Consider the following 13,675-nt stretch of genomic DNA (forward strand, 5'->3'; position numbering starts at 1 on the left):
AAGGCCAGCCTGGACTGCCTAGTGAGTTTGAGCCCAGCCTGAGCTACACAGTGAGACCCCGTCTCAAGAAAAAAAAAAATCTGGGGGTGTAATTCAGTGGTAGAGCACTTGCCTAGTATAAGCAAAGCCATGGGTTCAATCCCCAGAAGCAAAAAAAAAAATGTGTGTGAGAGCTGGGCATGGTGGCATACATCTGTAATACCAAAGTTCTGGGAGGCTGAGGTAGGTGGGAAGATCTCAAATTTGAGACCAGTCTGAGCCTAGGCAGTGCAGCAATTTAGCAAGACCCTGCCTTAGTAAAAAAATTTTAAAAAGAGGACGTAGCTCAGTGAGAAGGCCCTGGATTTAAAACCCAGTAATTAAAAAAAAAGTCTGTGGCTGAGAAGAGTATGCACTAATCTTCGCAGGCAACCATAAAACTACTAAGCCAAATTACACAACCAGGCAAAATATCAATGCAACCAGATTAAGTGAAAGTTCTAGTAGCCTGGTGGCCAAATTCAAATCTTGAGAATGGGGAACTCACAAGATAAATTCATACTTTTGAATAGTTTTGGATAAAAATATATAGAAGTAACAGATAAAAAGGTGTACTCTCAGCCGGGTATGTAGCTCAGTGGTGCCACTGCCTGCCTTCCAAGTGCAAGGTCCTGAGTCCGATCCTCATTACCAAAAAAAAAAAGGTGTACTCTCTAGAAGGGGCATATAAGCACACTAACATAAAAACAAACAAACAAACAAAAAACAAGTACACTAACAGAAAAATTAAGTAGGGGCTGGGAGTGTAGCTCAGTCTTAGCATGTACAAGACTCAGCATTCAATCCCCAGCACTGCAGAAAAAATTAAATAAGCATAAGTTAAGATTAAAAATGTATTTATTTAGTTTGACCACAGATTAGAATCATGGGTCAAGGTAGGTGGCACATGCCTATAATCCCAGCATTTAGGGGGCTGAGGCAGGAGGGCAGCCACTGCAAGACCAGCCTGGGTACCTAGTGAGTTTAAGGCCAACCTGCACTAAAAGCAAGACCTTGCCTCAAAAAAAAAAAAAAAAAAAAAGTGTGGGGACAGGGATTTAGCTCAGTGGTTCCAGCGCCTGCCTCTCAAGCACAAGGTCCAGAGTTCAATACCTGGTACCAAAAAAAAGGTGTATGTGCTCCTAACTCTAAAATCTGACTCACCAATGCAGCTATGCAAACAGAAATAGAAGTAGCAGCATCAAATCACCTGCTGATCTAATCATTGAGAAAGTTCCCTTAACTCACACTCTTGTTTGTAAAACAATGATTAAATTATATGACTTTTAAGATCTACTTCAACTCTAGGGCTGAGGATTTAGCTCAATGGTTCCAGCACCTGCCTAGAAAGCACAAGGTCCTGAGTTCGATCTCTGATAACAAAAAAAAAGATGTACTTCAACTCTTATTTCTACTTTGTCAAGAACTCTGTACCTCACAATTTATTACCTTTTATCTAGTCAGATAATTTTCTAAGCTCCTTTCCACAGCCTACAAGGTTCTGAATGGCCCATCTCCCACCTTGGCTCATCCTACACATCCCTTAGTCCTACATATATGTCCCTCTCACTCTATCCTCTCAGGTTATATATGGCCTCTTTAGTTCCTCAAGATGCCAGCTCCCTCCTATCAAAAAGTCTCCCCATGTGCTGTACCTCCATTCCCCAGCAGGCCTTCACTTATCATAGGGGTTCTTAGCCATGTTTAGCCCAATGGTCCCTTTTAAAAATAACAAGTAGGGCCGAGGATTTAGCTCAGTGGTTCTGCTGCCTGCCTTGCAAGCTCAAGGTCCCGAGTTCAATCCCCGGTACCAAAAAATATAAAAAATTTAAAAAATAAAAATAAATAAGTATTTCATAGCATCCCTTAACCACTTGAAATAAAATCTATATGCAGGAGGATCCATGCAAGTTCAAGGCCAGCCTGGGCTACATGGTGAGTTTAAGACCAGCCTGAACTACATAAGACTCTGTCTCAAAAAAATAATCTACAGCCAATACACACTAAATATAATTTAAATAATTATATATGTATACATTACACAGAATCCTAATTACAATAAAAGGGAGAAATAAAAGAAATGTAATTTAGAGCTGAGCATGGTGGCACAACCCTTATAATCCCAGCACTCTGGAGGCTCAGAGAGGAGGATCACAAGGAGTTTGAGGCCAACCTGGGTTATATAGAAAGTTCAAGGTCTGCCTGAACTACATAGTAAGACCTTGTCTCAAAATATAACAAAGTTAAAACAAGCCAGATGTGGTGGTGCATGGCTTAATCCCAGTACTATGGACAGCTAAATTAGGTAAAAATATTATAGGCAGTCAGACAGGGATACAGGCCCTGAAAAGGGTCAACACAAAAGATAAAAATGCATTACAACTGTGGCTAGAGGCACATCTGTAAAAGGCTACACCTCAAGATAAAGATAAAATGACCAGGCCTACATGCTTCCCCGAGAGATATATAATAATTTAAAGATTATACTATAATCAATATCATCTGATCCAATAAAGTCTAAATAAATATCAGTCACCCAGGTGGGTGACCAAAACCTCTAGACTCATCCTTTTCTAAAAATGTTCTTTCTATATCCCCTTGCTATGTGACCTGCTTTCCTATTAGAGCAATACTATCTAAGTGCAATCTTATTTGTTGATCATAGTTTTGACCCACATTATGCCCACCTCATGATTTTATACCACCTCCTGATTTTGCTCTATAAAATAGTCTCAGAATTCTTTGGGGAAGATACCCAGCAGAGGAATAGCTAGGTCAAATGGGACTTCCAGTCCTGGTTCTTTGAGGTATGTCCACACTGATTTCCATAGTGGTTGCACCAGTCGACACTCCCACCAGCAGTGAAGCTGTGTTCCTCTTTCCCCACAGCCCCACCAACATTAGTTATTGGTTGATTTCATGACAGCAGACATTCTTTCTGGGGTGAGGTGGAATCTCAGCATTGCTTTCATTTGCATCTCTCCAATGACCAGTGATGCTGAACATTTTTTCATATGTTTATTTGCTATTTCTACTTCTTTGTCTGAGAAATGTCAATACCACAGTGATGTATGTGCACACATGTTCATAGCAGCACAATCTGTAATAGCTAAAACTTGGAAGCAGGGCCGGGGATTTAGCTCAGTAGTTCCGCTGCCTGCCTCACAAGCATAAGGACCCGAGTTCGATCCCTGGTACAAAAAAAAAACAAACTTGGAAGCAGCCCAATTGCCTATCAACTGGAGACTGAATAAAGAAAGTGTGGGTTTTTAATAAAATGGAGTACTACTCAGCCATAAAAAATGAGAAATCAAAGACATTTATAGCTAAATGGATGCACATTGAGGCAATACTCTTAAGTGAAGTAAATAGGACACACGTGTAAATACCTAATAGTTTCACTGGTGTGAGAAACTGAAAGTGTAAATAAAGACTAAAAGGTATAATAGATAAGATGAAATAGGAAGAAAAAGGGCCGGAGATTTAGCTCAGTGGTTTTGCCGCCTGCTGCGAAAGCGCAAGGACCCGAGTTCGATCCTGGTACCAAAAAAAAAAAGAAAGAGGAAGAAAAGGGGCAAAGGGGAAGGGGAAGTAGGAGGGTTAGGGGAAAGGAAAGAAGGGAATGGAATTAATGAGAAAATGAAAAAATGTAAACAAAGTCTTTGTAAATAGGGAGGGGTGGAGGGGTGGAGGGGTGGAGGGGTGGAGGGGTTGAAGGGAGGGCAGGGGAATCGGGAAAAAATAAGAACCAAGAGAGATTATGTAAAGGTGCAAATTTCCAAAGATGAATGTCATTATATTGTATACCTAAAATGTACCAATAAAATTAATTTTTTTAAAAAAATTCTCAAAAAAGTAGGCTCGATGGCAACCTACTTTCAGGTCCCCTTTTGTCTCTCAAGAGCTATCTCTCAATAAATTCTTCCTACTCTTAACCTCCGTTGTTCCTTAAAATTCATTCTTCAATTTCAAAAACACAAACTCAGCATATCTGACATCTAACAGGTTGAGAGTTACACTTTTTCCCCTATATCACCAGCACTCTGAGAGGCTGAGGAAAGAGAATCATGAATTCCAGGGCAGCCTGGGCTATACAGGGAGACCCAGTCTCGAAAAGAGAAAAAAAATAAAGCAAGAGGACACACTCCTGTAATCCCAACACCTAGGGAGGCTGAAGCAGGAGAATCACAAGCTTGAACCCAGCCTAGGCAATTTATCAACTTACCAAAACCCTCTCTCAAAATAAAAAATAAAGGGGCTGAGGATGTAGCTCAGTATGTAGGCACAGGCTCAATTCCCAGTAACACATACATACACAATACACACACACTCACCCACCCTATGAAAACTGTCCATACATTAAATTATTAAAAATTAATAGTGGGGCCGGGGATTTAGCTCAGTGGTTCCGCTGCCTGCTTCACAAGCACAAGGACCTGAGTTCGATCCCCGGTACCAAAAAAAAAAAAAGAAAAGAAAGAAAAAAAAGAAAAATATAATTCTGGTAATATGAAATGTTGGTTATTTAGATCATAAAAATTCAATCATTTAAACCAGTAAAGTACAAATGTGTAAAAATGGAGCTTGAGGCTGGGGATTTAGTTCAGTGATTTCACCACCTGCCTCACAAGCCCAAGGTCCCAAGTTCAATCACCAGTACCAAAAAAAAAAAAAAATCGGACCTTGATTCTCTTATTGACAGTCACTTCAAATTCCTTCTAGTGGCTCAGCAGATAAAGAATTCATGGAATTTAGGTCTTCAAGGTCTAACAGCACAGTGGTTAAACCACCCAGTCAATACCAAATTATTTGAGCAATGCTGGTTGATCATCTAATTCCTTAAACCCCTTCAATCTTTTCTTTACTTCACAACTCCAATTACTTTTAAATGAGAAGAGTGCAATTAGTACCTTTCATAAATTAGTTATCAGAAATGTGATATTAAGTAAATATTATAAATTAGTTATTAGAAATGCAAGGATAAACAGATCAGGAATGAGATTAAACTACAGTTTAAAATAAAGCTACTGGATTACCTACAGATTTCTCTAATCCATTTAATCCTGTTGCAGGCATGAATAATCAGGATCACATTTCTCTTGAAGGCAAATGAGCATTTGCCTGATGTTCTCCCAAGAGGCTGGAGCACAAAAGAACCATGCTACAGGGCCAAGAATGCTGTATTCCCTCCGGAGTTTGTACCAGGGAGGAATTAGAGCTATAGAACTGGTTCTAAGGATACCACAAAATAGGAGATTGTCCAGATTAACACTCTTAACTCCAGCAGTAAACTGCTAACAGTTAAAGAACCAACCTCAAAAAACAAACAAACAAAAAAAGAACCAAGCTCAAGTGACATACTACTCAAGGAACTATCATAAATTCAGTGGGGCCGGGCATGGTGGCAAACATCTATAGTTCCAGCACTTGGGAGACGAAGGCCAGAGGATGCTGTGTGTTGAAAGCCATCCTGGGCTACATAGTGAGTTCAAGGCCAGCCTGAACCACACAGCAAGTCCCTGTCTCAAGAAAGAGTTCCTCACAATGTTTTTTTTTTTGGTACTAGGGATCGAACTCAGGACCTTGCACTTGCAAGGTAGGTGGCGACACCACTGAGCTAAATCCTAAAAAAGAGTTCCTAATACAATTAAGTACTAGCATAAAATGGACTGGCTAGCAAAACGTAACAATGCTATAGAGAGATTAGAGGAAAGGCTGAGATTTCAGAACATAATCCTTGACAAAAATTAATTTCTAGTTGCCCTGTGCTAGCATTAAAGTATATGGGAATTCCAGTTTTATGAAAGGAGTGTATGTGTGCTATTATCTATCTGTATGATTTTTTTTCACAGCCATAACCCTAAATTTCTTTGTCTTTAATATACTATGCACAGCCAGGCTTGGTGAGGCACACCTGTGATCTCAGCAGTCAGGAGGTTGAGGTAGGAGGATCACTGTGAGTTCAAGGCCAACCTGGACTACACAGTGAGTTTAAGGCCACCCTAAACTACATATCAAGACCCTGACTCAAAACACAAAACAAAACAAAATGTATATATCTAACTCAATCACGCACTATGGGATCTGTCTTCTTCCAGAGTTACATGATTTTTTTCCCCCAGTACTGAGGATTGAACCTAGGGGCCTTTGCAGTGAGGTACATCCCCAGCACTTTTTAATTTTTTCATTTCAAGACAGAGTTTCACTAAATTGTCCTAGTGGCACTTGAACTTCCAATCCTCCCACCCAGCTTCCCTCAATGCTGACGGTGAACACTGTGGCTGACTTTTTGAAATTTTATTTAAAGCCCTTATAACATTCCTTGGTCTACAAGGCCAATTACTTTAGTGCCTGTAAGCCCATCATGTCAAAGATTGGTTTTCTCCTATTTCTACAAGGAAACCAACAATTAGGTTGATCAAATAACCACTTATTCCAGTTTGATATACTCTATTCGTGAGAAATTTTCTCTCTATATATCTACATTTATCTATACATAAATAGACAGATACAGATATAGATATATTGAGATAGGTATGTTGCCCAGGCTGCTCTCAAACCGAGAAACTTAGGGCCAGGGATTTGGCTCAGTGGTGCTCACAAGTGCAAGGTCCTGAGTTCAATACCCAGTACCAAAAAAAAAAAAAAAGAAAAAAATTTTTAAAACCCAGAAACTTGTGATCCTCTCACCTCAGCCTCCCAAGTAAATAGGATTAAGGGGTGGGGGATGTGGCTCAGTGGTAGCTCTCAGCATATCCAAGAACATTCAATCCACAGCACCAAAAATTAAACAGTAAATTCAGGGATTAGGAATGGGACCAGAGGGTATAACTAAAAAGAGGTCAACGAAAAGGGATTTATTTGAGGTGTTAAGAGTTGTTCTATATCCTATCAGTGGATACAGAACAAGAAAATTCATAGAACTACAAAAAAAAAAGCACTGCTTTAATTTTTTGTTTGTTTTGAGACAAAGTCTCATTGTGCAGTTCAGGCTGGCTTTGAACTAAGTAAACCCAGGTAGGCTTGGAACTCCCAGCAAAACTCCTGCCACAGCCTCCAGGGGGCTAGGATTACAGGTACATGCCACCATGCCTGGCTTTTAGGTAAATTTTTAAAAACTCAATGCCACTCTTCTTCTAGAAATCTCTTTTACTTAAATGTCTCTAGTCACTGTTATAATTTAGATATATGTCCCCCAATACTCCTGTGTTGGGAGCTTGGCTTGGTTCCCAGTTCAGTGTTCAGAGGTGGGGCTTTCTGTAAAGTGAACAATTCTAAGGACTCTAACTTCATCAGTGGATTCACCCATAGATGGGTGCACAACCTGATGGCATTCTGTGAAGGACTGATGGAAATTTAGGAGGTGGGGCCTATTTGAAGGGAGCAGGTAATAATTAAGATGAAAACTTGGGGAGTTCCTCTTGGTCCCTTCCTCTTTGGCTTTTTTGTTGTTGTTGTTCTGTTTTTTGAGACCAGGTCTTAAGTACTTCAGGCTGGCCTCAAACTCACTATGCAGCCCAGGCTAGCCTTGAACTAGCAGCATCCTCCTGCCTTAGCCTCACAAGTGCTGGGATTAAGGGCATAGGCCACCATGCCTGGCCTCCTCTCTTGCTTTCAGGCTGCTTCCAAGCACCCTGAGGTAAGTAGCTTTGTTCTGCCACACCCTTCCACCAAGCCATACTGCCTCACTACAGGCCCAGAGACAATGGAGCCAGCAGAACTACAATGAAATGCCAAAACGAGAAGAAATTTTTTCTCTTTCAAATTGTTATCCTTGCTGGGCATGGTGGTGCACGCCTGTATTCCCAGCACCTTTGAGGCTGAGGCAGGAGGGTCACTCTGAGTTCAAGGCCAGCCTAGGCTACATAGTGAATTCAGGGCCAGCCTAAACTACATAGCCAGGTCTGGAGATTTAGCTCAGTGGCAATGAGCCTACCTGGCAAGTGCAAAGTCCTGAGTTCAATCCCCAGTACCACCAAAAAAAAAAAAAAAAAAATTCATAAACTACATAGCCAGACCCTGTCTCTAGACAGATATTCTCAGGTATGTATCTTGTCAAAGTGACAGAAAGCTAACACAATTATCTAAAAGAAATAAGTATCAATTCAGAAAAAGGTTTAAATTAGAGATAAGCAATCTTCATTATCAGAGCAACTGTTAAAGTACTATTGCAACAATACATCAAATCCCTTTCATTTTCCTTCTCTAAAATAGAAGCTTGTGACTCAAATTTTATTCTTGTTTATTGGTTTGTTTTGTTTCTGATTTTTGAGACTGGGTCTTGCTAAGTGCCTAAATTGCCCAGGCTTGAACTTGCAATCCTCCTGCCTGTCTCCCAGTCCTGGAACTACAGGTGTCCACCACTATTCCAGGGTAACTTAGACATATTTAACATGAAGATGATAACACAAAGGCTACTCCATAATATATGTAAGAACAATTTAAAGAGGAAGTACACCAGTTTACAGCCATTCCAAAGGGTAAAATTAGACACAAAGGCTGGAAGACCCAGGAAGACAGACCATGATTATAAGAAAGTAGAAAGGTCCCTTCAGGAAAAAGGATAGCTGCCTCTCTCACAAGGAGTTCTAGCAGATATGAGAGTACCTACCACAGGCTCAACAACAGTCCTTAGAAAAACAGCCCAAACAAACCAGGAAATGGAAAGGGGACAGAGGGGAAAAAAACGTGTCAAAACCTGAGGGTAGGGGTGAGAAGTAAGAGGAGGAAAAGTAAAAGGGCAATTGTCCCTTACAAGCTTTAAAAACTGATGTTCAGGCCAGGGATCTAGCTCAGTGGTTCTGCTGCCTGCCTGGAAAATGCAAGGTCCCAAGTTCAATCCCCGGTACCAAAAATAAAATAAAATTAAAATTAAAATTAAATAAATAAAGTAAAATAAAATAAAATAAAATAAAAACTGATATTCTCGGGGCGGGGATTTAGCTCAGTGGCATCATGCCTGCCTTGCAAGCACAGGTCCTGAGTTCAATCCCCAGTATCAAAAACATAAATAAATAAACTGGTATTCTCCCTTTATGTTTCTGTTCTTCTCTTGTATTTAGTGAACAAGGTGTAGGATTTCTTCCTCCAACATATTTTTCCCCATATAGTTCTACTTTGAAAATGAATTGTCCCATTATATAACATGACAAAGTTCTCAAATGTCAATATAAACCAAGTGATGAGAATTTATCCCAAAATATGGTAACTCCAAATAAATGGTTCACATAGGGCTGGGGATTTAACTCACCAGTTCCGCCGCCTGCCTCACAAGTGCAAGGACCTGAGTTCAATCCCCTACCAAAAACAAAACAAAACAAAAAAATGGTTCACATATATCCACACACAATTCTCACACACATATGTGCATGCATACAGTGGCAGGTTCTCAGATTCAAAAAAATTGTCTAATTGAACAAAACATTTCCAGGTTTCTTTTTTTGGTACGAGGACTCAAACAGGGCCTCACGCTTGCCAGCCAGGCAATGTGCCACTGAGCTACAACCCTGGCTGAACAAAAAATTTCTGCTTCCTATAAAAATACTAAATAGGACTACAACGCAGCATAAAACCACAATAAGCAAAAGTCAACTCCTTGCAATTAAGGCCAAAAGTCAATGCCTCAAAAGAACAAAACAGCTGGGCATAGTGGCGAAAGCCTTTAATCCCAGCACTTGAGAGGCTGAGGCAGGAGGATGGTCATGAGTTTGAGGCCAGCCTGGACTACATAGAGTTTAAGACCAGCCTGAACTACACAGTGAGACCCTGTCTCAAAAAAAAAAAAAAAAAAGGTGAGAAAGCTTGTTTGATTCCTTATTTTCAAAAAGACCAGTGATTTAGTACACAATGAACAAAGTTCATATTCATTTCTGTCATTAACGGTTTAATGTTTAAATGCTTAGTCTTTTCATGGGTATATCTTAATGAAGACTAAGGGAATTAAAGCAACCTGGAGTCAGGAGGGTTGTAATTTCAAGCTCAGCCTGCAGGATCCTGTCTCAAAATAAAAAATAAAAAGGGCTGGGAATGTAGCTCAGTGTAAAGGCCCTGGGTTCAATCCTAGTATTGGGGGGGTGGAGGGGGGAAGCAAGCCTAGAATCAAGCCTAACTAGAAAATAAATCTATACCAGGGGTGGCAAACCTATGGCACATATGTCACAATGGGCTATTAGTATCACTGAAAGCTCTCAGAGGTTCACCATCACTGGTATATATTCTCCTTACTTCCTATTGCAAAAATTTGGAACAAAAAAAGTGTTTAGGACGTTATCCTAGGAATCAGAAGACTTTATAAATCATTTCACTCCTACAATCAATACATTCAACATTAGCTAAATGTTCCAGGCACCTAGAGATGGTGGCCCCAGCCTTTAATCTCAACTACTAAGGAAAGAGGCTAAGGTAGGAGACTCACAAAGTAAGCTTGGGCAATTCAGAGACACCCCGTCTTAAAATAAAATAAGGCCTGAGGGCCATAGCTCAGCAGCAAACCCTTTGCCTAGCAAGCAAAAGGCCCTGGGTTCAATCTTCAGTTCTGAGAGACAAAAAGAAAGGATATTCCTTTAAGGTGGAATATCCTCCTGAGAACCTGAATCAGGGGTGTATGAAACTATTTTTCCCTTTAATCATTTTAGATTTGGTGAACGCAATTCCAGTTTTAAACCTTAAGATTTTTACTTTGTTCCACCCCTGCGTTTGAAACTAGGTTAAGATCCTTATCCTGACTACCCTATTCTATGCTACATTATTATGACTTACACAGTTCTGCTTTTACCATAAAACCTTACAGTGTAGCATAAAAATCCCCAAATGATTAAAGAACTGCTGAGAACTCTGACCTGTTGAAGATGATTTTATTGGGAATCATATTTTCAAACATATACTCACCGCTTCAAAATAAGTACTCATCTAGTTTAATTATGATGAGTTCACCAGATACTGCCTACAATAATGTTTACAAAAGCACTTGTCCCTCCCCTTCGGATGTAGCAAGGCAGAAAAAGAAGTCTATTTCCATACTCTTCCTGTGTTTATACTCTGCAACAAGTGATAGAGCTTAAGGTCACTTAAGATTATTTAAACAGTAAAGCACTTCAAGCTTATGTGTCCCACCATTCCAAAGCAGTTTAAATTTATGTGTCCCACCATAAGGGAATCCTGAATTCACTTAGTTTCATTCCACCAGCAACTCCGACTCAGTACCTCACACAGGTTTCCAAGTCAGCCTTTGCGAGACAAACTACAGGATTCTAGGAAGAGGCTATAGATTTCTATTTTGGCCACTCTAAGATAACAGGCTCTAATATTAAGTAACCCCGGCTGAGGTTATTACACAACAGCAGGGCAGTTCGGAAATAAATGTGTCCCCCAAACGCAAGCCTGCACGCAGGAATTGACAACCACTAACGAGATGCTGCAGCAGGGCTCCTTCTAACAACTACCATTTGTTGGTTGTGCTATTGGTTACTACTATTAGGTTATGCTTAAAGTCACAACTTCATGAAGTATGTATTACTGCTCCCACTAAATACCTCAGGATACTTCGGTCCTGGACCCCAGGACTTAGGACTTATCTGTGGCGGCGCTGGGGCTCTAGAATACTTCCCAAACCCAAGAGCCGAGGATTCCCGCCCCTAAAATACACTTCTGCGCACAACAGGCACTTAAGGGTCGGGAAGCTCGGGAGGTATGGCAGAAACCACAGAGAGGACGCCGCCTCCCCACACCGGCGCTCGTCTAGTAGCCGCCCCGAAAGACGCCCCAGAGGCCTGGGGCACCGTTCACCTTGGAGAGCCCCGGGCGGGCCGCAACCCAGAGGCGTCCCAGGCGCCGGCAGGAAGAGCAGCGCTCGCACTGTAGTCCCCACGCCCAGGGCTGCGGTGGGCAGGGCCGCACCGCCAAGCAGCGCGCGGACACCTCAGGCGGCGCCGCGACCCCACCGCCCCTCAGCCGCGCCGCATCCGGGTCCCGCGCCGCCGCACTCACCTGCCCGGCGCTCCGCCGCCGCCGTCGCCGCCGCAGGTTCCCGCTCCGGATGCGAGGTCAGCAGTCCAGACCGCCACGACTGCCCCGCTCCAGCACCCCCATTTCCCCTTCTCACAGTCACCTCCTGCCTGTCCCGCACAGCACTACATCCGCTCACCACTCACTGCCATGGCCCGCTCCGCCCCGGCCACCGCACCGACCCACGGAGCACGCGCGCGCCTCGCCGTGCCCGCGCGTGCGCGTGCGCGCGCGCTGCCTCCTGGCCGGCCCTCCTGACAACCCCCGCCCCGCCCGCGCGGCGCTCGGGCCAATCCCGGGCCCTCTTGGCGGCCCGAGGGGACTGCGGTGCCGGGAATCCCCTTTCCTCCGTCTCTTTCCCCTGCAGTCCGCCTTTAGGAGGGATCAGCACCTGCCCTGGCCTGCGTAGCCTCCTCCCAGACAACCTTGTTCCGGGGTTCGGCGCCGGCCTTCTCTCCCCAGCCTTATCCCGGGTCTCGCTCGTTCTGCGACTGGGAACGGACTGCCGTTCCAGGGCCCTGGCCTCGGCTCCCGACGCCCCCTGCCCGCCGCCTCTGTTGGTGACTGCGCTTCTGGGCTTGAGGCGCGAGGTCGGCGGGCGGCCTCACATCCATCCATCCAGCCAGTCAGTCCCTTCACTGTGAATGGTCTTTTAGGTGGAAAGTTCAGCCTTCCGAGCCCAAGATTTCTTTTTTCTGTGTGTTCATTTTCGCAATAACAACACCTAACATTTGTCTGCAGATCCCTATGCTTTATCCAACCCTTTTGCCTACCTTATCTCCCTGTTGTCTTGGGCACAATCAGGAAATTTCATAGTCCTCTCTTTAGTAAGGTACTTGAAGTTTACTTGTTGAGAACCTAGAATTTTAACATATTGTAAAACTGTTTTATGGTAGCTCCTGCAACCTAACGCTACTATAATAGCTCAGGCACCTAGTCCTGTGGTGTAGGTAGAATCTGAAAGTGGAACCTAAAGTAAGGCAAAGGTGCATCCGGGCGTGGCTCCTCATCCTCCCAAGTAGCTGGGATTACAGGGGTGGGCCACCATGCCTGGTTAGAGGACTTCCCTCCCCCACCCCCAGAGAAGAGTAATATAACTTTAGAGAGGCGGAAACTTTAAGCAAGGCAGGAAGTCCAGAATCATTTTTTTTTAAAAGTTTGTCTACATAAATGTTTTGAAATGTATGACATCATCTATAAGAAAAAACAATAGCTGGAACAGAACTGGACAAAACATATGACAAGCACATTGTATCTCTGACATAAAAGAGTTTCTATAAATGGACTTCTTCAAAACCAAATAGAGAAGCCTGGCATATAATCACAGCAATCTTGGAGGCCGAGGTGGGAGGATCCCAAGTTTGAGCCCAGCCTGGCAATTGGCAATTTAGCAGTCTAGGGAGACTAGGAATGTAGCTCAGAGCAAAGGCCCTAGGTTCAATCTCTAGAACAAAAATGAAAAAAAAAAAAAAAAAAGCTGTACGTACACCTGTAATCCCAGCACTCTCAAGGCTGTGACAGAAGGATCCTGAGATGGAGATCAGCCTGGAAGACATAAGGAAATACAGTACTGTCTCAGAGCAAACAGTGCGTTGAAAAGATGATTAATTTCACTAATAGTCATGGAGAGAACAAATTAAAACCATTGATTTTT

General features: G+C 42.7%; 1 protein-coding gene across 5 annotated transcripts in view; it reads right to left on the minus strand.

The window, feature by feature from the left end:
- The window catches only part of Pik3cb (phosphatidylinositol-4,5-bisphosphate 3-kinase catalytic subunit beta), a 172,754-nt gene extending 160,502 nt beyond the window's left edge, over positions 1-12,252 (minus strand). For 2 of the 5 annotated variants that reach the window (XM_087186226.1, XM_087186227.1), the window contains exons 1-2: positions 12,004-12,225; positions 9,269-9,315 (exon numbers count right to left, since the gene is read on the minus strand). The gene's annotated coding sequence lies outside the window, so the exon portion shown is untranslated. Of the gene's footprint in view, positions 1-9,268; positions 9,316-12,003 lie in introns of all 5 variants that reach the window. The other 3 variants (XM_087186229.1, XM_004834330.3, XM_021249649.2) reach the window with 3 other exon arrangements.
- Positions 12,253-13,675: the final 1,423 nt, after the last annotated feature.

Source organism: Heterocephalus glaber, unplaced genomic scaffold (genome assembly GCF_053883595.1).
Source record: "Heterocephalus glaber isolate CG9 unplaced genomic scaffold, H.glaber_assembly_v1.0 deba00001504, whole genome shotgun sequence".
In the NCBI taxonomy this organism is placed as follows: domain Eukaryota; kingdom Metazoa; phylum Chordata; class Mammalia; order Rodentia; family Bathyergidae; genus Heterocephalus; species Heterocephalus glaber.